Genomic DNA, 24056 nt, shown 5'->3' with positions numbered 1-24056 from the left:
CTATTTTTGTCATAATCAAATAGATATTTCAGTGTTATTAATGGCATTCAAACTGTCATGCTACCATTGCCACCATTTTTCCAAACCAGTTCCATCTTTCTAAATAGGAATCTATACATTTTAAGCCTTAACTCCCCATTCCCTAGCCCCCCACCCCCATTTCCTGCTTACCTATATTCTAGATTTTGACTCTATGAGTTTACTTATTCTAATTGCTTCAAAACAGTGAGATCATACGATATTTGTCCTTTTGTGTCTGGCTTCTTTCACTCAATATAATGTCTTTAAAGTTCAACTCTATTGTATGTATCAGGACTTCATTCCTCTTCACAGCTGAATAATATTCCATTGAATATATATGCCACATTTTATTTATTCATTCATCTGTTGATGGACACTTGGGTTGCTCTATCTTTTTGGCAATTATGAATATTGCTGCTATGAACAACAGTGTGAAATATGTGTTCAAGTCCAAGCTTTCAACTCTTTTGGGTATATACCTAGAAGCACATCATTCAAGTCCTGCACTTTCTTTTTGATCTTCTGATGAAATTTTTATATCCATTATTGAAAGAGATGTATTAAAGTGTCCTGTTATTAATGTACACCTGTCACTTTCTCCCTTCAAATCTGTTGTTATTTGCATCATATATTTTGGGGCTCTGCTGTTAGGTACATATGTATTTTAATTCTTACATCTCCTGTTAAATTTTAACCTTCATCAGTGTACAACATTCTTTGTCCCTCATAACTGTCTTTGTCTTAAAGTTTGTTTTGTCTGATATTGGTGCAGTACCCAAGCTCTTTTTTGGATACTCCTTGCATGGTATATATTTTCCCATTCTTTCTCTTTCATCTTAAATGTATCTTTGAATTTAAGGTTAATTTCTTGCAGATAATATATAGTTGGGCCATACATTTTTATCCATTCTGCTCCTTTCTGCCTTTTGACTGGGAAGTTTAATCCATTTACATTTAAAATCCCTACTGATAATACAGGACTCTCTTCTACCATTTTGCTGTTTAGCCTTTGTATGTCATGTTCTTTTTTGCCCCTTAATTTTTCTATTAACATTTTTTTGTTTATTTGATTTTTGTGTTGTGCCACATTGAGTGCCTTCTCTTTTTATTTGGATATATTTTTCATCTATTTTCTTTGTGGTTCTCCTGGGATTAAAATTTAATATCCTAAATATATAACAATCATATTTGGTTTGATACAAGCTTAATTTCAATAGCATACACATATCTTTCTCCTATATGCCTCTGTCTCCCCTTTTTTGTATTTGTTCCCACTGATATCTTTGTATGTTATATGACAAAATCCATAGATCTTTCACTACTTTTTATGCATTTGCATTTTAGCACTCATAGAAAGTAAGTGTATGGGTAACATATAATAAGTGTAAATTTTTCTTCCTACTTATCCTGTTTGGTGTTCTCTGGGCTTCTTGAATGTGCATATCCACATGTTTTGCTAAGTTTGGGAAGTTCTCTGTCATTATTTATTTGAATATTCCTTCTGGTCCTTTCTTTCTTCTTTTTCTGGGAATCCAATAATGCCTTTATTTGTATCCTTGAATGTGCCTCAATGGTTTCTGAGGTTATTTACACTTTTTCAAGTACTGTTTCCTTTTTGCTCCTCAGCCTGTCTCATTTCAACTGTCTCTGTTTTCAAGTTCACTGATTCTTTCTTCTCCCAGTTCCAATCTGCTTAGGAAACCCTCCTCGGATTTTTTTCATTTCAGTTATTGCAGTCATCAACCCAAGTAGTTCTCTTTGGCTCCTGTTTAAAATTTCTGTCTCACTACTTAGATTCCCCTATCACTCATTCATTGTTTTCTTGATATCCTTTAGTTCTTTGTATTTTCCTTCATTTTCTAGAGCATTTTTAGGATCATTTTATTAAATACATTGTTTAGAATGTCTACTTCTGGTCTTCTTCACTGATGTTTCCTGAATTTTTTTCTACTTTTCCTTTGAGTAAGTCATCATTTCATGTTTTTGCTTATTTGCTTTCTTTTTTGTCTTGTACTCTGTTGTTGCACTCTGTACATTTCAATATTTTAGAATGTTTACTCTGGGATATATTCCCTGAGATGTCTGTTTCTTGATTTTGTAAACAGCTTGTGATGAGACAGATATTTTCTTGAATTTCTGTCCTCCTAGCAGGAAGGTCTGCCAAGGGCAACTGCCATGTGTAGAGTTTTCCCTGTCTATCAGGGCCTTTGCATTGCTCTGGGCTTTTGCTTGCTAGTTGTTTTGGAACTCCCTTGTTTACATCAATTTTGTCATCCCCTCTGTTTCCAGGAAGACAGACTTTCATCTCCTGGGTGTTTGAAGCTGGCAAACCTTTGCTGCAGATTGCCTGCCTCTATACTTTCTTGCACTCCTTTCGTTGTCTTCAGCTGCATTTTCCCGGAGGACAAAATCTGGGGGAGCTGCATGCCAGAGAAGACTTTCCCAAGTCAGGCTAACCCATTAAAAAAGAGGCAGTTATCCACGAAGAGATCACATACTCACTCCAAAGTGCCCTGAAGAGGGAATCAGATACAGTGCCAAGAATGACATCTGTGGGTCCTCAAAGCTGAGTTTTCTTGGACTGCCAAGCAAATGTGAACATTCAATTACCTGTCTTCTGCACACTGGAGGAAACATAACATCTTTAAGTCTCCTCCATCATAGCCTTTTTCTGGAACAAGTTGCAACAGTGGCCTCTCTAGAGCTTGGCCCCTGAGATCCAAACTGTTTAATCAATAGTTGTGATGAGTGGTTAGCCATGAGTAACCATGTCTTGGGGGAAGAAGATATTAAAGTCTCTTTCTGTCATCTGTCACAGTCCAAGGGGTGGACTACACAGTTACCTGTCATGAAGATGGGGGATAGGTGCTGGTAGCCATGTGGGGAGAGAGCAAATTTACTGTTTTTGCCATAATTAACAGCCTCTTTCTTCTGCTCTTCTCTAAATGTTGTACAATATTCTTTGGGACTCCGAAATTTCAAAAATGGTTATTTTAGAGAGGTCTGCCTATTTCACAGTCATTGTTGGTGAAATTACTTTCTGTTGCATTTTCTGCTTTTGTAGATCCACATTCCTATCTTGATCATTTTCCTTCTTTCATAATGACTCTACTATTGCTTTCTTTTCAAATGTAATTTTATCGAGATATATTTAAACACATTACAATCCACCAAAAATATACAATCAATGGTTCACATTATCACAATATGATTGTGTGTTCATCACCATTATCAATCTTAGGACATTTGCATTCCTCTAGAAAAATAAACAAAAAGAAAAAAGGAAACCCCAACCATCCCATACCCCTTATATACCCCCTTATTGAACCCTAGTATTGCATTCTACTCAATTTAAATAAGTTAACTAAGACAGCATAGTACTGTCACAAATAGAAATATAGAACAGTGGAACAGAATAAAGCATCCATCAGTAGATCAGTAGATCAACCCAAACAGGGGCAACTGACTTTTTTTTTTTAGTATATAGCAATATTAAAGCTCAAGTCTATTGGATTACAGCTCAAGAATTTCTGGTTTTTCTTTTGACTACTATAATACACTAGAAACTAAAAAAAAGTATCTATATAATGAGTAAATATTCATAATCATTATTAAATCTGAAGTTCTCCATTACCCCTCCTGCTTCTAATTTAACCATTCTCTCAACTTTCAGGGGTATTTAGACAATAAACATTTTAACTTCTTCATGCTGGAAAAGAGTGTTGACATTATGGGGTAGAAATATGCAACTGGTTGATGTTCCTGGAGAGACTGGTACCTCTGGCTTATCTGACATAGGAACAATCCAGAGGCCTTAAGTTTTTGAAAAAATAAACTTAGGCAAAATATTTATGGCAACTTAGAGCTCAGGATATTCATTAGGGTTTTCAGAAATACTGTTGGTTAAGGACTGGGATACTATGACAATTTGCAATATCTGGCTGAAGCTTGCATAAGAGTAACTTACAGAATGACTACTTGACACTATTTGAAATCTCTTAGTAACTCAAATTTTATTTTGGTCCATTTCTTTTTCTCTTTTTGGCCAAGAAGGCATCTCAATCCAATGACACCAGGATCAAGCTTATCCCTGGAAGGCATGTCCCACAATACCAAGGAGATTTGCAGTCCTGGGAATCATGTCCAATGTAGTGGGAAGGGTAGTGATTTTATTTGCAGAAGGTCACTTCTTAGGGGGGACTCTTGGGCCTAATTATATGCAGACCTAACTTTGCCATTGAAGAAGTATGTTTCATAAGGACAAGCCTAAAGATTAAGGGCTTGGCTTATTAAATTAAGAATCACTAATGCTTAAGAGAATATCAGAAATGCCCCAGGTGAAGAAGTTAAATAGTTCCACATTTTTTCCCATTCCACCAAGGTGATTTTGAAAATACATTTTTCTGTTCTACACAAAACACTCTGGAATGCATCCAGGCATTTCATTAACAAGTACAGAATAATAAGATCTCATCCCCTTTTCTAGGTTTCATGTAATTGTGTTGTTTAACCATACAGTTAAATTATATAATGAGCTACAGAAAATTTAGAGTTTGGATCAAATAAACATCTCTTCATTTAGTCTCACACAGTTCAAGTTTTAAAATACAGACAATATCATCCTTTACTCTCTATTCTGAATTACTTTAGTCTTAATAAGTCCATTTCATTCACGTCTCTAATTGGAGTCTGATCTCTTTTTCAGCTTATTAAACAGTTGCTGCACGGAGAAATGCTGGCTTTCAGAGCAGCAGAAGTCAAACTCTGAGTTTCAGTTGTCACAGAGATAGTCAATGTTCTAGAGAACTACCAGGTTATACACAAAGGGCAAGGCATCTGAGAATTTCAAAATAACTGTTAAAATTCAGGAATAGATGTGACTGCTATAAGAGCTTTCCATTTAGGAACTTTAACAATTTTTTTTTGACCATTGTACTCCATAATCATTGATTGCCAATCTCTGCCCACTTTCTGTCTCCTGATAACCTAGGCACTCAAATTCAATTCTCAGTATTTACTCATTATATTTCATTTATATTAATGAGACCTTACATTATTTGTTTTTTTTCTGGCTCATTTCACTCAATATAGTGTCTTCAAGGTACATTCTCCTAGTAGGATGCCACGTGACTTCATTCCTTCCTGCAGCTGCAAAATATTGCACCATATGTATATACCACATTTCACCCATCTGTTTATTAGTTGATGTACCCTCAGGTCACCTCCACCCCTTGCAGATCATGAATAATGTTGCCATAAACACCAGTGTGAGAATGCCTATTCATTCCCCTGATTTCAAATGTTTGTCTAATAAGAGCGGTGCAGGGTCATGTGGCAACCTTATGCTTAGCCTCCCGTGGAACCAACACACAGTCCTCCAGAGAGCTGCATCATTCTACTTCCCTACCAACAGTGAATTGTTACATCTCTCTCTCTCCACATTTTCTCTACCACTTGTATCTTTCTATTTATTTTTGAAGCAGTTCTATTCATAGACCACACAAAGCATCCTAAGTGTACAAACAATGTTTCCTGGTATAATCACATAGTTATGCATTAACTACTGCAATATATATGAGAATATTTCCATTTCTTCCGAAATGAGAGAAGAGAGAAGTGAAAAAAAAAGGTAGAAGAAAAACACCACCATCAACAATTAGTGAAAGAACATTACAATGTTACTGAAAGCTATAGATTCTAATTGGCACTAATTGTATTTTTTCCCACCTATCATCCCATTTTAACACCTTATAATGATGACATTCAATTGTTTTCCCTCATGTAAAAGTGTTATTTTATTTATTTATTTAATCACCATCATTGTCCACTCTAGGTTTTGCTATGTTATACAGTCTCAGTTTTCATCCTTTTTCCTTCTGGTGGCATATATGCTGGTCTGAATCTGTGGTGGACCCCAGAAAAGCCATGCCCTTTGATCCTCATTCAGTATTGCTTGGTGGGAGCATTTTGATTGTTTCCATGAAGATGTGACCCACCCAATTGTGGGTGGTAACTTTTGATTAGATGATTTCTATGGAGGTGTGTCTCCACCCACTGAAGGTGGAGTTGCTTGCTGGAATCCTTTAAAACAGGAAACATTTTGGAGAGAGTCCCTTTTGGTAGAGCCATGTGAAAGCCAGCAGATGCCACTGCCATGTTTGCCATGTGCCCTTCCAGCTGAGAGAAACATTGAACGTCGTTGGCCTCCTTGAACCAAGGTATATTTCCCCGGATGCCTTAAATTGGACATGTCTATAGACTTGTTTTTTTTCACATGGGCAGGCACCGGGTATCGAACCTAGATCCTCTGGCATGGCAGGCAAGCATTCTTGCCTGCTGAGCCACCATGGCCCACCCTAGACTTGTTTTAATTGGGGCATTTTCTCGGCCTTAGAACTGTAAACTAGCAACTCACTAAATTACCCCTTTTAAAAGCCATTCCATTTCTGGTATATTGCATTCCAGCAGCTAGCAAACTAGAACAGCATACATTCCCCTAGCCTCCCTCTTTCAATCATACCTTCAACTATGTTCATTATTCTTACAATATTGTGCAACCATTGCATAATTTTATGCTATTTCTGGATGCTTACAATCCATCTTTTTGAATGTTCTGCACTCCTTCAGTTCAAGAGCCCAACTCTACCCTCTTTCTCTCTTCTGACAACCTGTGTTCTCAATTTTAACTCTCATAATTTGCTCATTATATGTAGATGATATTAGTATTCCACATAGCATTGCTTCTGATCAAGGAGCCCACTTCAAGCAAATGAAGTGCAGAAATGGGTACATGCCAATGGGATTCTCTGGTCTTACCATGTTCCCCAACATCCAGAGGCAGCTGCATTGATAGAATGATGGAATGGCCTTTTAAAGACCCAATTTCTGTACCTACTAGGTGGCAGTACCTTGAAGGACTGGGGCACTGTTCTCCAGGAGGCTGTGTATGCTCTGAATTAGCATCCACTGCATGTGCTGTTTCTCCCATAGCCAGGATTCATGGGTCCGGGAGTCAAGGGCTGGAAATGGGAGTGTCACCACTCACTATCATTCTTTGTGACCCACTAGGATAAATTTTACTTCTTGTCCCAGAATCCTTAAGCTCTGCTGGCCTACATGTCCTATTATGAGACACTGAATGTTCCTATTAGGAGACACTGAATTTCTTGGACCTGTAATTTTATGTCTTTTATAGGAATTGGTAAATTGTCAGTGATTATTTTCTCCATTGCTCTTACAGCCTCTTTTCATTTCTCTTCTCCTTCTGAGATATCCATAACATGCATTTTCATGCACTTTATGTTGTCATTCAATTCCCTGAGACCCTGGTTGTTTTCTTCCATCCTTTTCCCTATCTGATATTTTGTGTGTCAACTTCAGATATTCTGTCTTCTAGTTTACTAATCTTTTTCTTTTGCCTTTTCAAATGTGCTATTTTATGTCACCATTGTTTTTGCATCTCTTCCATTGTGCTTTTTATTCCCATCAGTTTTGTCATCTATCATTTCAGGCTTTAGGGGTTCTTCTGTATGGTCACCCATTGTCTTCTTTATTTCCTTCATCTTTTTTGCCACGTTTTCCTTCAACTCATTTATTTTTTATTTGGAAGATTTGTTTGAACATCTTTAGTTATATGTTTCTACTTATGTGTCTCAGTTGAAGTGTTAATTTGTTCCTTTGACTGGTCCCTATCTTTGTGCTTCCTAATAGGGCATCTGATTTTTTTTGCTTAATTTATTCTGGAGGTTATTTTTTCTCTTTTGCTTAGGTTTCTCTTGTGGTTTCTATCTGTTCTTCTCTCCACTGGACAGTTGTCAGATTGGTTCTGCCTTTTAGTCATCCCCCACAATCAGATGCCCATGGCGACCTGTCTCATGGATGGGGTTAAGCATTGGGCACCACAATAAAGTCTCTATGTGTGATTAAAACAAACCTGCTGACTTCCAGTGGTGCTCTTTTTTTTTGCCTCCCAGCTTTAACAGTTTGACTTTTCATATTTCTCAAACAAAACTGGACTGAGTTCCCATATAGGGGCTGTAGAGCAGTTCTGATGGGCCTGGGATAGAGTTTGCAGAGGTTCTGAAAAGCCATGTAATATTCCCTAGTACTTTCTTGTCTTCCAAGCAGATGTCACTGTTCAGCGATTTAATCATCCTCAGGCGGTGCTTACTTTCGTGTGCCCAGTTTGCATCTAACCAGGTGGGGATGAAATTGCCAGGTTCTTGTGCCCTCACTTTGCCAGCATCTGACTCAATGTGGTACTGTGTCCCCTACTTTACTTGTGACAGAAAACTCCCCCAGTTGGCCCAATTTCCAGCTGTCCCCCAGGCAAGGATTAGGTTGCACACTGCTGTTTCCTTTAAGGGTGGGGTAAGGGCTTTCTGACCTAGGGCTGGAAATACAGTCTACATTTTCTCAGATTCTTCATCCCTCACTGACCTCAGCTTTGAAATTTTTACTATTATTTTTTTTTAATTTTTTGTAAGGGCATTGGGTGCATGGTCCAGGAATAGAACCTGGCTCTCCTGCATGGAAGGTGAGCATTCTAACACTGAACCACCCATGTACCCCTTCACTATCGTGTTTTTTTGTTTGTTTTTTTTGCATGGGCAGGCATTGGGCATAAAACCTGGATCTCTCGCATGGCAGGTGAGAACTCTGCCTGCTAAGCCACCGTGGCCTGCCCCTACTATTGCTTTTTAATGCAGCTCTGCTGGCAGTGAGTTCTCTAAATATTTAAATAAATAATATTTAATTTATTTATAATAAAATGAATAAATATTTTGGTTTCATTTTTAATGATATCATTGTCCACCCAGTACTCTAAGCTAAAAATTATTTATAATCCATCTTCAAAAGTCAAAATATCATTATATTTTCTTTTGGATTTCATTGGTTTTTTTGTTTGAAAATATACTGTCAGTCTCAGTATATTTTGCATGCATTGTAGGTGTTTTCTATGATAGCTTTTAATATTTTCTATTAGCTTTGGACTGAAAACAGTTGTCACATGGATATGTGTGGCTTAGCTTTGGACTCAAAACACTTGTCATATGGATATGTGTGGCTTTAATTGTATTTTTCCTGCTTGACATTGCAAAACAAATAGCCTTTGTGGGTTGATACTTATACTCAACATTCACTTTGAAAAAATGTTTGAGTATTTACTCTTGCCAAGTGATTGTTCCTCATTCTTTCTATAGCATTTGTATTTGATATTACAGCATTGAATTGCTGAAATGATGTGTCATTTTAAAGTACTTGACGTTTTGCTGAAGCACATATTACACTTGAACCATCTAGGTCTTCCTCAGTTCTCATGTGAATAAGGGTATTTCAAGAAGACAGATCACCTCTTAGAGGGGACTATTTCAGTGTTTTATTTAAGATGGACATTTCAACCTACTACATGAGTTGTCCTTTTCTTATGCTTTATGAGTTTAGCTGATCAGACTAGTCACATTGTCTGAATAAAAAGGGAGCTCAACAAAGTGTTTAATTCATTGAATCCCAGCATCAAATAGGTGCAGAGTATCACTAAAATAATAAATAATATGACATTGACAAATAAATCCCTGAATTGCTGTAAATAGGTTTATTTGTGTTGAAGTACAACTTTATTAAAATGTATAAAAATTATTTATATCTGTCAAAGATAATGCTCCTATTAGAAAGGTTAAGTTATCAATAGAATTGAATAGAAATCCTTTAACAAATGTCTAGAGTGCCTACTATAATCCAGTAATACTTTCAAATAATACATTCTTGCCACCTATTAATATTCTTTATAAATACAGATGATCAACATCGACTGAGATTGCAAAAATTATGAAAGTAGAACTTTTCAGAAAGTTTAAGCATTTAAGAGTAAAATATGATTTAAGTATTTTAATCATATGTTAAAATGTTTTTTCATAATTTTTAAAACAAATTATGCATATAATTTTTTGTGGTATTATATATACATTGTAAACATCTGAAGATAGTTATTAAAATGTGTTTTTAGCTTGTTTACATATGTTGGTCTTTTTTATAATATTATTGGTAAACCTGACATTTCAAATATAATAGGTGTATGGCCATCTTTTGGTCAAAAATATTAAAATTTATTAAAAAAAACAAAGAAATCATCTACTCCACATTAGAGTTTATCAGATGACTATCTCATCAGAGAAAACTCCATTACCAGTTATTTGCTATTGGAACAAGTTGCATTGAAGTCATTTGAAGAATGAATTTTTGTGACTTCAAGGGAAAACCTGAATTACAAACTAAACATATAATGATATAAGAGAGAAGTAAGTGTTTCAGTGTGTGAAAAAAATGTTGTGTTATGATAATAATGAACCTTTCCTCTTAGAACAACCTTGACTAGGGTATCAGACAGTTATAAATTACAAGCAGCCTCTGAATATCTGTGTTCCTATCACTTAGATATTCTATTTTGTTCCTCTCTCCAAAATTTTTATTTAATGATATTATTTTGATAGATTTAAATCAGACATATTGGGATTGTTTACACCTTGGGAATCTGCAAATGCCCTGCTTTTTTCGTCTCTCTGAGAGCAGTTTTTCAGCACATTAGTGCACCAGACACAAGTGTATACGCTTGCTGAATGTGATAATGGGGAAAAGGGCTGTTGGATCAAAATCATTTAAAAATATGATTTAAGACTACAACCCTCAGTTGATCAGACAGAGGAAACAGTGTCTAAAGAATCACAGGAGAGCTCGGAACTGATGTCAGACTGTTATCATTCCATCCTCATTGTCCTAGCAGGAGTACAAGGAACACAGTGCTGCATTCTCTCTTTCTCTTAGGTATATTTTTTCCTTTTCTGCTGCATTTCCCCATATCTCAACACACACATACAAACATGATGGAGATTAGTCAATTTAAAAGGAATGAATCAGTATTTTCAATGAGATTCACGTTTCTTAAAATCTACTTAAATTTTCTCGTGTTAAATTTGGTCATCAAAAATGTAAGAAATATATGTTAAAGATGCAATAGCAAAAGTAACTTTTTAAAAAAATTGTGAATATCCTAGATAATTTATTTAAATCCAGGTGAGGTTTGTAGAAATTAATCTATGTTTTCTGATACATTAAGATAAAGTTAATAGTTTATAAAAGATAAGTAATTTTTCATTTGGAAAACCATGAAGACAGAGTTAGGAAGATAAAGAGGAAGTACCCAATTAAGTGAGTTTCCCTGGAATTTTCTCAGTAGAATCCATTGGACCCACACCAGATGGGTCGCAGCAGTCATGCCCAGTCATCCCTGCAGTCACAGCTACAATCAAGGTTACTTAAGCCATAGCTGAAATCTCCATAGCAACTGCTGTGGCAGCACTGGTTATAGGAGTAGAGGACTGGATGGCCAGCAGAATCAATTTCTTCAGTTTGAACATCACAATCTGCAGAAGTCCTTTTATATGTACCCTCAGTGGTGAGTGGGACATATCACAGGACATATGGAACATATATTTACTTCTAATTTGCATCCTGAATCTTTATTTCATTAGGCAGCATGAGCCCCTTGTATGTACATCAACTTTGCTATTGAGTCAAAATTCTTACAATGAAGTCATGTATGCTTCTTTTATTCTCATTTAAAAACATACTTACCCTTTGTATTACTTTGTTAAGCTGCCAGAATGCTGTATACCAGAAATGGAATGGCTTTTAAAAAGGGAATTTAATAAGTTGCAAGTTTACAGTTCTGGTACTGAGAAAATGTACTAGAACCAAGGCACCAACAAGAGTTAACCTTCACTCAGGAAAGGCTGATGCCATCCAGAGCAGTTCTGTCAGCTGGGAAGGCAAATGGCTGGATTCTGCTGGTCCCTGGTCCTGGGCTCTGTTGCTTTCAGCCTCTGTTCCTGTGGGGGTTCCTCACTTTGCTTCTCCAGAGCTGGCTTTTATCTGTTGGCTCCCCTTGGCTCTCTCCAGGTTCTAGCTTTCTTCACATCTCATAGGAAGGCACATGACCACATCTGCTGGTCTCCAAGCATCCATTATCTCTGTTCTGAGCTCTCTCCCCAATTTTCCTCTTTTAAAGAACTACAGTAAACTAATCAAGATCCACTTTGAATGGGTGGAGTCATATCTCCACCTGATAAAAAGTCACATCCTGGGCAGTGCAACAGTGGCTCCGTGGCAGAATTCTTGCCTGCCATGTGAAAGACCTGTGTTTGATTCCTGGATTCCTATGCCAAAAAAAAAAGTCACACCCACAACTGGGTGGGTCACACCTCCGTGATATAATCTCTTCAAAAGTTTCTGCCCTGCAATATTGAATTATAATTAAAAGAAATGTCTGCCACCCCCAAGATTGGATCAGAATTAAAACATGGCTTTTCTGGGACACATAATACTTCCAAACTGACACATGCTTTATTTGGTTAACTTAATCTTTGACTAGTTTTTCCTACTGTAATCACTGACTAGATTCTAAAACGCGGCTCTTAAAATTCAATTGTTACCTCTTCACGGTGAGTTTCAAAGTGAAAAACATGTGTTATCAATTGTAGAGTTCATTCTGAAGAAGAAGGTGAGAATTTATTCTTTATTTTTGTTTTAATAAACAAACTTCTTATGTAGAGATAGAAATATATGGTATTCTATTATAAAGTTCCATGAGTGCATCCACCAAATTCAATAGCTGTCAATATCCAGCCATGATTTTCTTCTTGTGTACCACAATCTGAAAAGAAGTTTATATAAATCAATAAACATATACATACACAAACACACATACATACATATACACATAGATATGTACACCTATATAAGCACAATACCAATGTTATTCCAATGGAGTTAAAAATACTGAAACATCATATGATTGTGACTCTATGATAACTTCTTGACTGCATCACAAATTTAATTTGATAATCAGTATATTTATATTTAGACTCAAAAATCTCAAAATTTTAAATACATTATATTTCCTGTCCCACACCATTTTTTATGCATTTTGCCTTTTTTGAGGAATTATTTCTTCAAATATTATTTGTACCATCGAATTCCTAAATTCTGGATTTGACTGATTTCGACCTTGTGGTTTCTATTCATATATTCCTCTATTCTGTACCACCCATAACCTAACAGATAAAATTTCTGAGTTCAAATGACACTCTCAATTCAATTTAAAGATTAAAGAACAACTCCATAAGGTTCTTCATTTTAAAGTGGATTTCCATTTATTTTAGAATGGAAACTTGGTTTCTGTGAGATTGACTTAAATTATAATTTATGTGATACTTCTCTTTATCTGTCATGTTCTTTCACTGTTTGTCTCTCATCTCACTCTCTCATTCTTTATAAGTATATATAGTTATAAATAATAAGATAAATTGAATATATTAAATTTTTTTCTTTCAATTTGCTATTAGGATATATCATACTAGAAATATAGAAGCACATCGTGTTTAAAAATTATTTGGCTCACTGATTCATATTTCACCACGTGGAGAAACAATTAAGTAATATACTTCAGTTTGTTTGTGAGCTTTTCAGAATAATTTTCATTTTAATTTATAGGAAATATATATGTTTATAAATTCAAAATATAGCACAAACTCCATGTGTCAATTTTTGCCATTCATATATACTAACTGTATGTATAGTTATATCATTTACATTATTGATATTAACACCAATTTATAATATCATTTATAGTATTGATATTTATATCAATGTGTTTATTGTATAAAAGAATTCACCTGCTATTTTCACTCAAATAGCAGGTGTTTTAGTTTAGTCATAGTATAGTGACTTCTCATTCCTTTAAGAATATGCCAAGTGCTCCTGTGACAGATATTTACTGACACATATTAAAGCACTTTGAAATTTGATAGCTGGAAAAAAACATTCATTTATTCATCTTTATGAAACTGTAAGTCTGTTCTGTTTTTCCAGGTTAGGTTCTACTGATTTAAAATAGGTTTTTTCTCATTTTTTTCTTCTTTTGGTCACCTTGGATCTAACTGACCTAGAATAACTTGATGGGATTGGCTCAATTCTGCCTCACAAACAAGGATACGATGGCCATGTTCTAATGGTAGAGTCAGGAGTGCAGAAAAGGAAGTATAGAATCACATTTTAAGTCCATAGTAGAGAGATGCAGCAGACTGCCTCACTTATAGAGGGAGGAATGAGATTAGAGCCACCCATGCAATCAATTACCACTACGCCATTGTTTGAGTGTAACATATTTTATTAAAAATTAAAGTGTTTGTTTTGGCCAAAGAAGGAAGAATTACACTCCTTGTGCAGAGGAAGCCAAATCTGATCACCTTGAGCCTCTAAGATTGGTTCTACATGAAAGCGTCAGAGAACAATGTGGTTGGAATTCAGGGCCTTCACAGGGTGGTTCTGAGTACTTTTGTACCATAAGATAATGAAGGATGGTAAATTGCAGTGTCATGGCTTTGAAAGATCAAAACTAGGTTCTCAGGACCACAGGATGAAGGTCAGAGTCATCTACCAATTAAGTAACCTAAACAAACTGAGGTGCTCACTGAGGAAAGTATAAAATGATGGGCTAATGTCTATCACTTCTCAAGGAATAGCCTTTCTAATAAGTTACCTGCATGGAAGTCCTTGACCCACCCTTTATTTTCAGAGAAATTAGTACCAGGCACTGTTTCTACAGTAATCTATGAAATCTGCTTTTTTCTAATATGCTTTCAAATGACCTGAAATTTTCCCTCCGTTATGAATCATCTATGTTTAATTTGTGTATTTTAAGTTTCCAGAAATTTGTCTTTATCATCTATTTTGTTTTCATTTCATGATTCTTAGAATCATCAGAATTCTCTTAGAGTTCCTACCACTTGCTCATGCACAGCTGTTCCTTGTCACTTTAGAAATTGGTTTAAGTCATTAATGTTCTTTTTTTTTTCCCATTGGAAGACATTTTTTAAAGAAAACAATAAACTTTTATTTAGCACACAATTCCATGGGTCAGCAGTTTGGATTGGGCTCAGCTGAGTGATTCTTTCTGCTGGAGCTTCATCCATTCATGAGGTGTAAGGTGTGGTGAGATGCTGGGTCTGCTGAGAAATGGTTTTATAAGATAGCTTCAGTTAGCCCTCATTTCTGTTTCACATTTCTCATCTAACAGTAAGCTAGTCCAGATGTGTCATAATTCAGCTGGGTAAGTTTCTTAAAGAGAACAAGACATGGAAAGCTTCTTGAAGCCTAAACTTGGAACTGTTACAGCTTTACACATAATTAATTTTATTGTTTAAAAGAAGTCACAAGTCCAGCCCATATTCAATAAGAAGGGAAAAAAATCCCTTCTCTTTAAGATGACCTACAGAGACCTTTCACAAAAATATTCCAATAAAAGGAGGATAATAATTGTAGACATTTTTGTAAGCAATCTAATTAAACTATTATTTTTTATGAGAAGGTAATATTTTTGTCATTTAGAAACTTTCACTTAATAGTTGGCATTACTAATATGAAATTTTAGAAAAACACAGAGAAATAAATCCTTCTGCTTTATCACTCATTTAATCTTTCCCTAAACTGAACAATCACTTCTCACAATTGAGGCTAGAGAGCCCTGGGAGTTCTTAGAGAAATTGAAACCTCAAGCAAGGGCTGGCACCATGAAGGACTAGTTAGTGTGTACAGCCAAAAAATCCAAAGATTTGCCAGGGTATACAGCTTAAAACTTTAATACCTAGTGAAAGTACATGCTTGAAGGAAGATGAGCACTGATGTTCTCCAAAGGAGAAGCCCTTATAGGTCAGAATCCTTGAATTATAAGGACTTGGAGGGGCCTTATAATTATGCTACTAAAGGACGGATGAGCTGCACTTTTCATTGGTTCTTGTCAGGCACTGACCTGAATGAGGGCCAGGTGTGCAGGGGCGAGGTGTGTGTGTGTGTGCCAAAATAAACTTTTGTTATGGGTTTTAGAGTCACTTCTCTCTTCCTCCTTCCTATCTAACCTGCCTCATTCCCCAGATAATTTCATCCCTTAATCTTAAGGAGGGGAGGTCAGTTTCTGTAACTGGGCTTCCTGCTGAACAAAGGGGGCACTGTCCCTGCCTGTAATGGGAGTGGAGTTCTCTGCCTATCATATCTAAAAATTTTTATGGGACAGTATGGGGGAGGGTTGCATCATTCTTTTTTTGGTGTGACCCCTTGTCTATCTGTCGATGTCTTACAAGGGTGTCCGATCTGCACCATGACTTGTGCTGTTACTATTACGGTACAGTATTTTAAGAGAGAGATGAAAACCTACAAAACCAAGGAGCACTAGGGTGGCTAGCCTCATTAGGCAGAGAAGAATAGAGTGAAGAATGACATCTATCCCGGGTGACATAATCTCAAATAAATCAAGTGGGAAATCCTGGGACTCAGTGGACAATCAAGTGGCCTGGTCTCTGAGGGAGTTGATATGTTGTATTTGAGTTCTGATTGACAGAATAGCAATAATTCTCTCCCAGGGATGTGCATTTCTCCATGGTCTACAATAAGAGCATCTAGGGCTCATAGGTATTTGAGGATGACACCCGCCAATGAATTTACTTGAGGTTGGAGAAAGGTTAAAGTGGAGACTGTTCCTTTGATGCTAGTGGATGGTTTGAGGGAGAGATTATGGTGGATCCACTTTTCCCAGGCTATTCCTGCAGTTCCGGTAGCTACAGCTTTCCCAATGCCAATGGTAAATAGAGTGGGATTAGGAACTGGCAGCTCATCTATTCTGATTTTGGATAGCAAGTTTGGAATCTGGAAGTGGAAAAAGCTCATTTCCACTTTTTAGCTTGAGTACTGGGGCCACATATACTAAAGTGCATGTCCCTGACCACTACAGGGTTAGGCTAAGGTACGGTTTTATGCCCACAAAGGAAAAATACTCCACGATTGAGGTCTAGAGAGACAGCAAATGTTAGGTTGCCTACTGGATATGTCCCACTCATTGCTGATGTGGCCACCGGAGTTCAATTCATTCATGGGTGATATGTATTCCACTGTATGCTGAAAGTCAGGTCCTAGGGATTTTCATGAGAATTGAACATGATATCTTGATTTTTACTCCAAACTATTTCTGGTGTTCTTGTTAGGTGGTCATAGAATTTGACAAAAGCATTGAACACAAAATTTTAAGACAACATGGGATTGACTTTTGTTCCCTGGCTGACCCTGAAAGAAGTGGATAGCTCCCCCTGGGAGTGAGTGGTATTTTCCTTTAGGAGTGTAATTTTCCCAGGGAACTTAGAGATGGTATGTGCCCTTAAACATATATGATAGTGCATTCTTTTTAGTAGATGATACTGTGAGCAGTGCTGATAGTGACAAGGGTAGGTTTTAGGGATTTAAAAGGTGTAGTTGCACCTTAAATAGGTAAGCAACAGCCCAAAGTTTCCAACAGTGGGCCGCACCTCCAACTGCCCACATTGAGGGACACATATCTGGTGGGAGGATAGGTTAAAGAGGTCAAGTGCTAGCAGGACTACGCTTAGGTAAGGATGAGTCTGCATGTAAGCAAAAGAAATTTAAACGATGTATATAAAGCTTAAACCTTGTAAGAGATCTTTTCCTAGTAGAGGGGCTGGGCACTCAAGGACTACTAGGAATTCATAATTTGTTAGAATATTTCTTGGTTTACAACTTGGTCCAGTTTGAATCTGTTGTGAACTCCAGAAAAGCCAAGTTATTTAATCCCCATTCAGTATTGCTGGGAGGGAACTTTTTGATTGTTTCCATGGGGATGAGACCCAGCAAATTGTGGATAGTAACTTTTAATTAGATGGTTTACATGGAGATGTGTCTCTACCCATTCAAGGTGGGGTTGCTTATTGAAGCCCTTTAAGAGGGAACCATTTCGGAAAAAGCTTTAGAGCCCACACAGCCAGAGATCTTTGGAGATGAAAAAAGAAAACACCCCGGGGGAGCTTCATGAAACAAGAAGCCTGGAGAGAAAGCTAGCAGACAATGCCATGTTCACCATGTGTTTTTCCAGCTGAGAGAGAAACTCTGAACATCATTGGCCTTCTTGAACCAAGATATCCTTCCATAAATGTCTTAGATTGGACATCTCTATAGACTTGCTTTAATTTGGGCATTTTCACAGCCTTAGAAATTGAAACTTAATAAATTCCCCTGTTTAAATGCCATTTTGTTTCTGGTATATTGCATTCTAGCAGCTTACAAACTAGAACACAACTTAAGGGTGGTATAATATCTCCACGAGTAAGGAGAAAAGAGAGTGAAAGAGGTTAAAATTTTTTTGGCAAACTTACTTGGGTCTTCTGAAAAATGCCTTAACTTCTGTTTACATAGGCTAAATCAATAATATAGAGTAGTTTATATTGGGACCAGGTTGCATTGCAGAAGACTACTAATTTTGTTTTGGAGCCATTTAGTTGGAAAGTGTCCCAGTGTTTTGAGGGGCATCTAAGGGGAAAGTTGGTAGGGGTAGAAGGAGAATTACCCATGTTTTGCTGTTTAGCTGATTGTGACGTTGCCTATGAGAGGGAGAAAAAAAGAGAAGGCTAGAAAAAGAGGGGTTATTAAGGAGAAGTGGGAGTCTTCCTGGAAGGCTCCTGATTGAGTCTCTGTGAGAGACTCAAGGCTTGGGCTCAATCCTAGATCTAGCATCCCAGGTCTGTTTGGCCAAATCTCTGGGCTCCCCTGGGGCTTATAAGCAGGAGAGCAACAAGATAGGAAAGTCCTCAATATAGGCAAGAGAATTTGTCCCTGAAAGGAGACTCTAAAGGTATTTGGGTAGTTCTTTAGACAATATAGAAGGTTATGAAGGGACTATGAGCAGCAGAATTCTGATGCCGAATGACTGTCAATCATAAATTAAGTCCCTGACCAGATTGGGGTCCTGGTGGCGAAGTAGGAGGTTCCTAAAGAAATATCCAACTTTTGAGAAGGCTATTTAAGCCTTATAAATGCAAAGGCTTGGGGTTAAAACATTCTTTCCTACAACTGCCATAGGCAGCAGAGCTCCTCTCTAGGTTATGAGTGGGACAGTGGGGTCCCACTAGGTGACTGAATTCCCTTGTACTTGGACTTGAAACATTAAACCACATTCACACCCTTCCCCCATCTTGCTGCACCAAACCTTTTCCCTTTTAGCTGGTTCATTCCTATTAGGCCAAGATTTTAAGAGGCCTCGAGGGAAGGGATAAGTGAGAAAGTAAGAATGGCACCCAGTCTGTGAAAGTTTCTACACCCTTCTTTTACCTTTTTTTAATTGCCTCCAACTACTAGATCTCTTTCAATTAAAGCTGTTACCTGGATGATTAGAAAAGTTCCCTGCCCTTTTCCTGAGGCAACGCTCCCACAGTCCCAGATAAATTCCAAGGGCAGTTTCTTTCTAATGTCCAGGCTTATTTACAGTAATTACAAAATCAAGTCTTTGAATCCTGCTACCTTGGAGAGTGCTCATTTATCATAGAATGTGAACTTGGTAAAGAAAGAAACTCAGCATAGCATCCAGTCAGGCCAGCGAACTCCTGCATGACTTAGAGAGCTCATCCAGTCAAGCCCCAGAGAATGGTGTCAACCATTGCTTGTTTAACCCTTCAATCTACACAATACAAGAAGCTGATCTTCCACCACCCTCCGGGGGAAAGGAGCTACAGACAAACGAGTTAGTCAAGATGATGTTCTGTGGCCAGAGAAGAGAAAGACAAAGATGGAGAAGAATATTCTTACCTTTAAGAGGTCATATTGGGTCACTTTATGGTTGCCAAGCTGAAGTCGGACAGCCCTGGGAGTTTTCAGAGAAGTTGAGACCTCAACCAAAGGCTAGAGCTGTTCACAGGAAAGAATTCAAGGACCAGTCACTGTGTACAGCCAAATAGTTTAATAAACTTGATGTGCTGGAGAGCCCTTGGAGTTATCAGTGGGACACCAGAGAGCTCTGGGAATTCTCTGCTGGATGCCGAAGAGTCCTGAGAATTCTTGGAGGAATTCAGAGCTCGGCCAGGGGCTAAGGCTGAGAAGGTTCTTGACTCAGCCTCAAGAAAGAACTTGAGGACTAGTCGGTGTATACAGCCAAAGAATCTAAAGACTTTCCAGTGTGTACAGCTCAAAACTTTAATTCTCAGCAAAAGTGCACACTTGAAAGAAGATGAGCAGTCTTCTCTAAAGGAAGGGAAACCTGGATGACATTTAAACCTACTATTGTAAAAGACGTTGTCCAGGGACTTTTGGATTGCCTGTTTTTGTAAGGAAGAATTCAAAGGCTATGGAGCTGCTGATAATTTACCCTCTCCTGGTATTTTTTTTCTTTTTGTAGGGGCCAGAGTCATGTAATTCGGAAGTTGCTATAGCCACACTCTGACTATTTGTCATATCTGTTAATTTATAGACAAGCATTCTTTCCAAAAGTTAGTATTCATAGTAATTGTTCATACTAAAATCTCTTCAGGCAAATTTCTGTGATGTCCTAAAGTTAGCATTTTTGTGTTTAATTTGATTAACATGTAATGTGTCTCTAAATACTTCAACATGATTTTATAATGTAATGCTGAAATTACGAATTTTCTTGTATATTACCATGCTTAATAGACTTTATTACCATTTCCCTAGGTAGAAAGTATAAATTTAAGAATCAAAAACCTGTATTAAACAATAAGTGTGTAGGGCAGGCCATCGTGACTCAGCAGACAGAGTTCTGGCCTGCCATGCTGGAGACCCGGGTTCTATTTCCAGTGCCCACCCATGCAAAAAATAATAAAATAATAAAATAAAAATAAGTGTGTATATGGTATAAATCTTCTCTCGTATTCTAGGAAGGTCCATTGAAACAGTTCAAACACAGGTGTGGAAGCTGTTCACCTGTTTATCCTAACTGAATCCAAGGAGACTCCTATGGTCCCAAAGTTGTCTTAGTGGTTATTTGGGTAGTGTCCTCTCATGGATCTGTTCTGAGGAAGGGAGTCATGAATGCCAGGGCCTGGATCTTAGGCGTCCTTCTCATTAAACCATGGGCGTCTCAAGCAAACTGTGAAAGAAGAAAGACCTTCTCACTTATGTAAACTCTAGACCCTTCCTTAGAAGAAATTGTGCTTCATGATATTTTTTTCCTATGAATATGTTAATAATTGAGATGCTCTTTACTGGTACTCAAACATATGTATTGGAAGCAAAGGGTATTCATGAAAAAAATGAGAAATACAATGGTGCATCCAATTGACTCAAACCAAACGGGATCATATTTTGACAACTCAGTACCATTTCTGCCCCTTCTACCCTCTCCAAGGAACATCATTACCCTGTACATCTTGCCTACAAGCTGGAGGTTTATTTTCAGTCAAGGAGAGGTGTTGGTCAGAGATGTGGAAGGTGAAAGAGATGGAACCTTATTTTTGCTGTAAAGTTAATGGAGAGAATTATGGCATTTGAAGATATAAACCATTGCAACATATTCTTGCCATTTTCTTTGAGATACATTTGCCTCAGGACAGTAGGAATCTGCTGATTAAATATCATCTTTCCCCATGTTTCCTGCCATTCCTTGATTCTGAAGTCTAGCAAAGAATGTGAGAGATTTTGAGGGTGTCTAATATTTCCTTTGCACTTCCAGTGGCTCTAAAGTACTACTTTTTGCGTACAAACCCTAGAATGCATTAGGTTTTCCTGATCAGACAACTTGTTGACAATATCTAATAATGCATTTTTAGCACCCACCATAGTTCTAAAGATGAATATATCCATAAATACAAAGATTAATAAATACAATTTTATTTTGAATAAAATAGTGAAATCATAAGTTTTATACTTTTATGTGATTTGGTTATCAAGGAAGACAGTCACTAAAATCTTAGCCATAGGAGGTTTGTCAGAGTTTGTATCTTGCCCTACACCTGAACCACATTCTGTTTATTCCACTTCTGCACTCACAAAAATTATAGGAAGAAACTAATAATATCATAACCTTATATTTGGTATTTGGTGTTGCTTGCTAACATTGTCCATTTTCCTCAATTTTTACTGTATCTATGAAGCTTGCAATATATCTTTGATGCTTTTCCCAGCAAGGGAGTGGAGCCCTTTTCCATTTGAATGTGTGTTGTACTTACAGCTTGTTTTGGCTAAAAGAAGACAGTGGAAGTGCAAACTCCTAGTAGAGGACTCAGGAAATCTTGAGATTTCTGCCCACTTGAGAGTTTGCATGAGAAGAGGTATGTTCTATTATCCTAGGGGATGATAGGCTATGCAAAGAAAATCTGACATGCCTCAGCCTACACCTAGACATATTCTAAATATGTGTGTACTGTTCTAGTTTGCTAGCTGCCAGAATGCAGCACACCAGAGACGGATTGGCTTTTAATAAAAGGGGATTTATTCTGTTAGTTCTTCCGAGGAAAGGCAGCTAACTTTCCACTGAGGTTCTTTATTACTTGGGAAGGCACAGGATGGTCTCTGCTGGCCTTCTCTCCAGGCCTCTGGGTTCCAACAACTTTCCCTGGGATGATTCCTTTCTGCATCTCCAAAGGCCTGGGCTGAGCTGCGAGTGCTGAGATGAGGTATGTTGAGCTGCTTCAGCTGTGCTATGTTGCACTCTCTCATTTAAGCACCAGCCAATTAACTCAAAGATCATTCATTGCAGCAGCACACCTCTTAGCCTATTGCAGATGCAGTGAGCAACAGTTGAGGTTCACGTACCATTGGCTCATGTCCACAGCAACAGAACTAGGTACCTTCACCTGGCCAAGTTGACAACTGAATCTAACTACCACAACTACCATGGTCAGAAAGCTTCCTACAGGATCTGTAGCTGTTGGTTGATGTATGAATGAAGGTAGCCAAGACCAGATAACTTCACAGATGACTATCTGAGAAATAATAAATAGTTATAAAGCAATAAGTTTTGGGGTGATTTATTATGCAGCAATTGGTAATTGATACATTGAGACTATGGAGATTTTCAGGAAGATATATTGGAACACATATCTCCTTTAAAAAAATATGGAAATCCCAGATTTGCACAGTTTTATAAGGTTTCTTTAGTTATTTAACAAAAATTATATGATATCATGTGTGCTGGTCTAGGAACTTTATGGTGCGGCATCTCATGTTTTAATATATTTCCTAATATTACTGTTTCTATATTCATAAAACAATAAAATGACAATAATGCAAGAACATTAGAGAAATTACACAATCTTGGGGAACCCCAAAGAGGATGTATCATTGTCCTATTTATTAACTCCTACTGCAGCAATGATAAGGGCATAGTACCACTCCTTAAATGTATTATTTATTCCACCTGAGAGAACTAATGAAGTTTTTCCCACTGAGTATAAAAATAAAACATTGCTCCATACATTAGATAGTTTATTAGGCAATTTTAACTGCACAATTCAAATCTTTCATCAAAATCATCACAGCATTCATACTTGATCTCCATGTATTCATGGCCGTTGGAATGTAGGATAAAGATGCTGGAATCTAAGTCCATTACTTTCCACTGCTACTGAATTCCTCTTTCCTTCTTAACTGACCCCTCAGAGAATCGGTTCAATGCCATTTGGATGAAATAGAATCATTTAGATATCAAGGCTCTGGTGAATGATAAATGAATTCTCATTTGAATAGACATCCCTTTTCATAGGCTCCTAATTGTGAGATATAAAAATAACAGAAAAATATTAGCAAAATCTGCCAACCCTACTTATTAATTCATTTATTTTCCATACTACGGAAAATAAATATAAATATATATAAATATAAAATATATATATATATATATAAACCCTTACTACTGCTAGGAACTGTCATAGTTGCCAAACCCTGTCAATTCTTTCAATGATATTGTGTTATAAATATTATTTGACTTCTTTTTCATGTGATAATTAAAACAAGCCATTTGAGAAAATTCCATTTTACCAGAAGGATACATGGATTGAAAATATGATTACTTCTAACACTTTATGGTGAACAAGTGTACTTAATGAATCTCTCAACCCAATTTTTAAAGTTAACTATTATGTGAATACAGTTTTCTAAATATTGCCTGGCATGTTGCTTTTAAAGAATAATGTATG

General features: G+C 37.0%; 2 long non-coding RNA genes across 3 annotated transcripts in view; one reads left to right on the top strand and one right to left on the bottom strand.

Moving 5' to 3' along the window:
* The window catches only part of LOC143648585 (uncharacterized), a 95733-nt gene that overhangs the window by 43622 nt on the left and 28055 nt on the right, over window positions 1–24056 (top strand). The gene's annotated exons all lie outside the window — the stretch shown is intronic.
* The window catches only part of LOC143648586 (uncharacterized), a 39123-nt gene continuing 38402 nt past the window's right edge, over window positions 23336–24056 (bottom strand). Inside the window, exon 3 of the long non-coding RNA XR_013158641.1 lies at window positions 23336–23627. This is a non-coding gene — a long non-coding RNA (uncharacterized LOC143648586). The remainder of the gene's footprint in view (window positions 23628–24056) is intronic.

Source organism: Tamandua tetradactyla, chromosome 10, assembly GCF_023851605.1.
Source record: "Tamandua tetradactyla isolate mTamTet1 chromosome 10, mTamTet1.pri, whole genome shotgun sequence".
NCBI lineage: Eukaryota > Metazoa > Chordata > Mammalia > Pilosa > Myrmecophagidae > Tamandua > Tamandua tetradactyla.
Note: the sequence above shows the minus strand (reverse complement) of the source record. Positions and strands in the feature narration are given on the sequence as shown.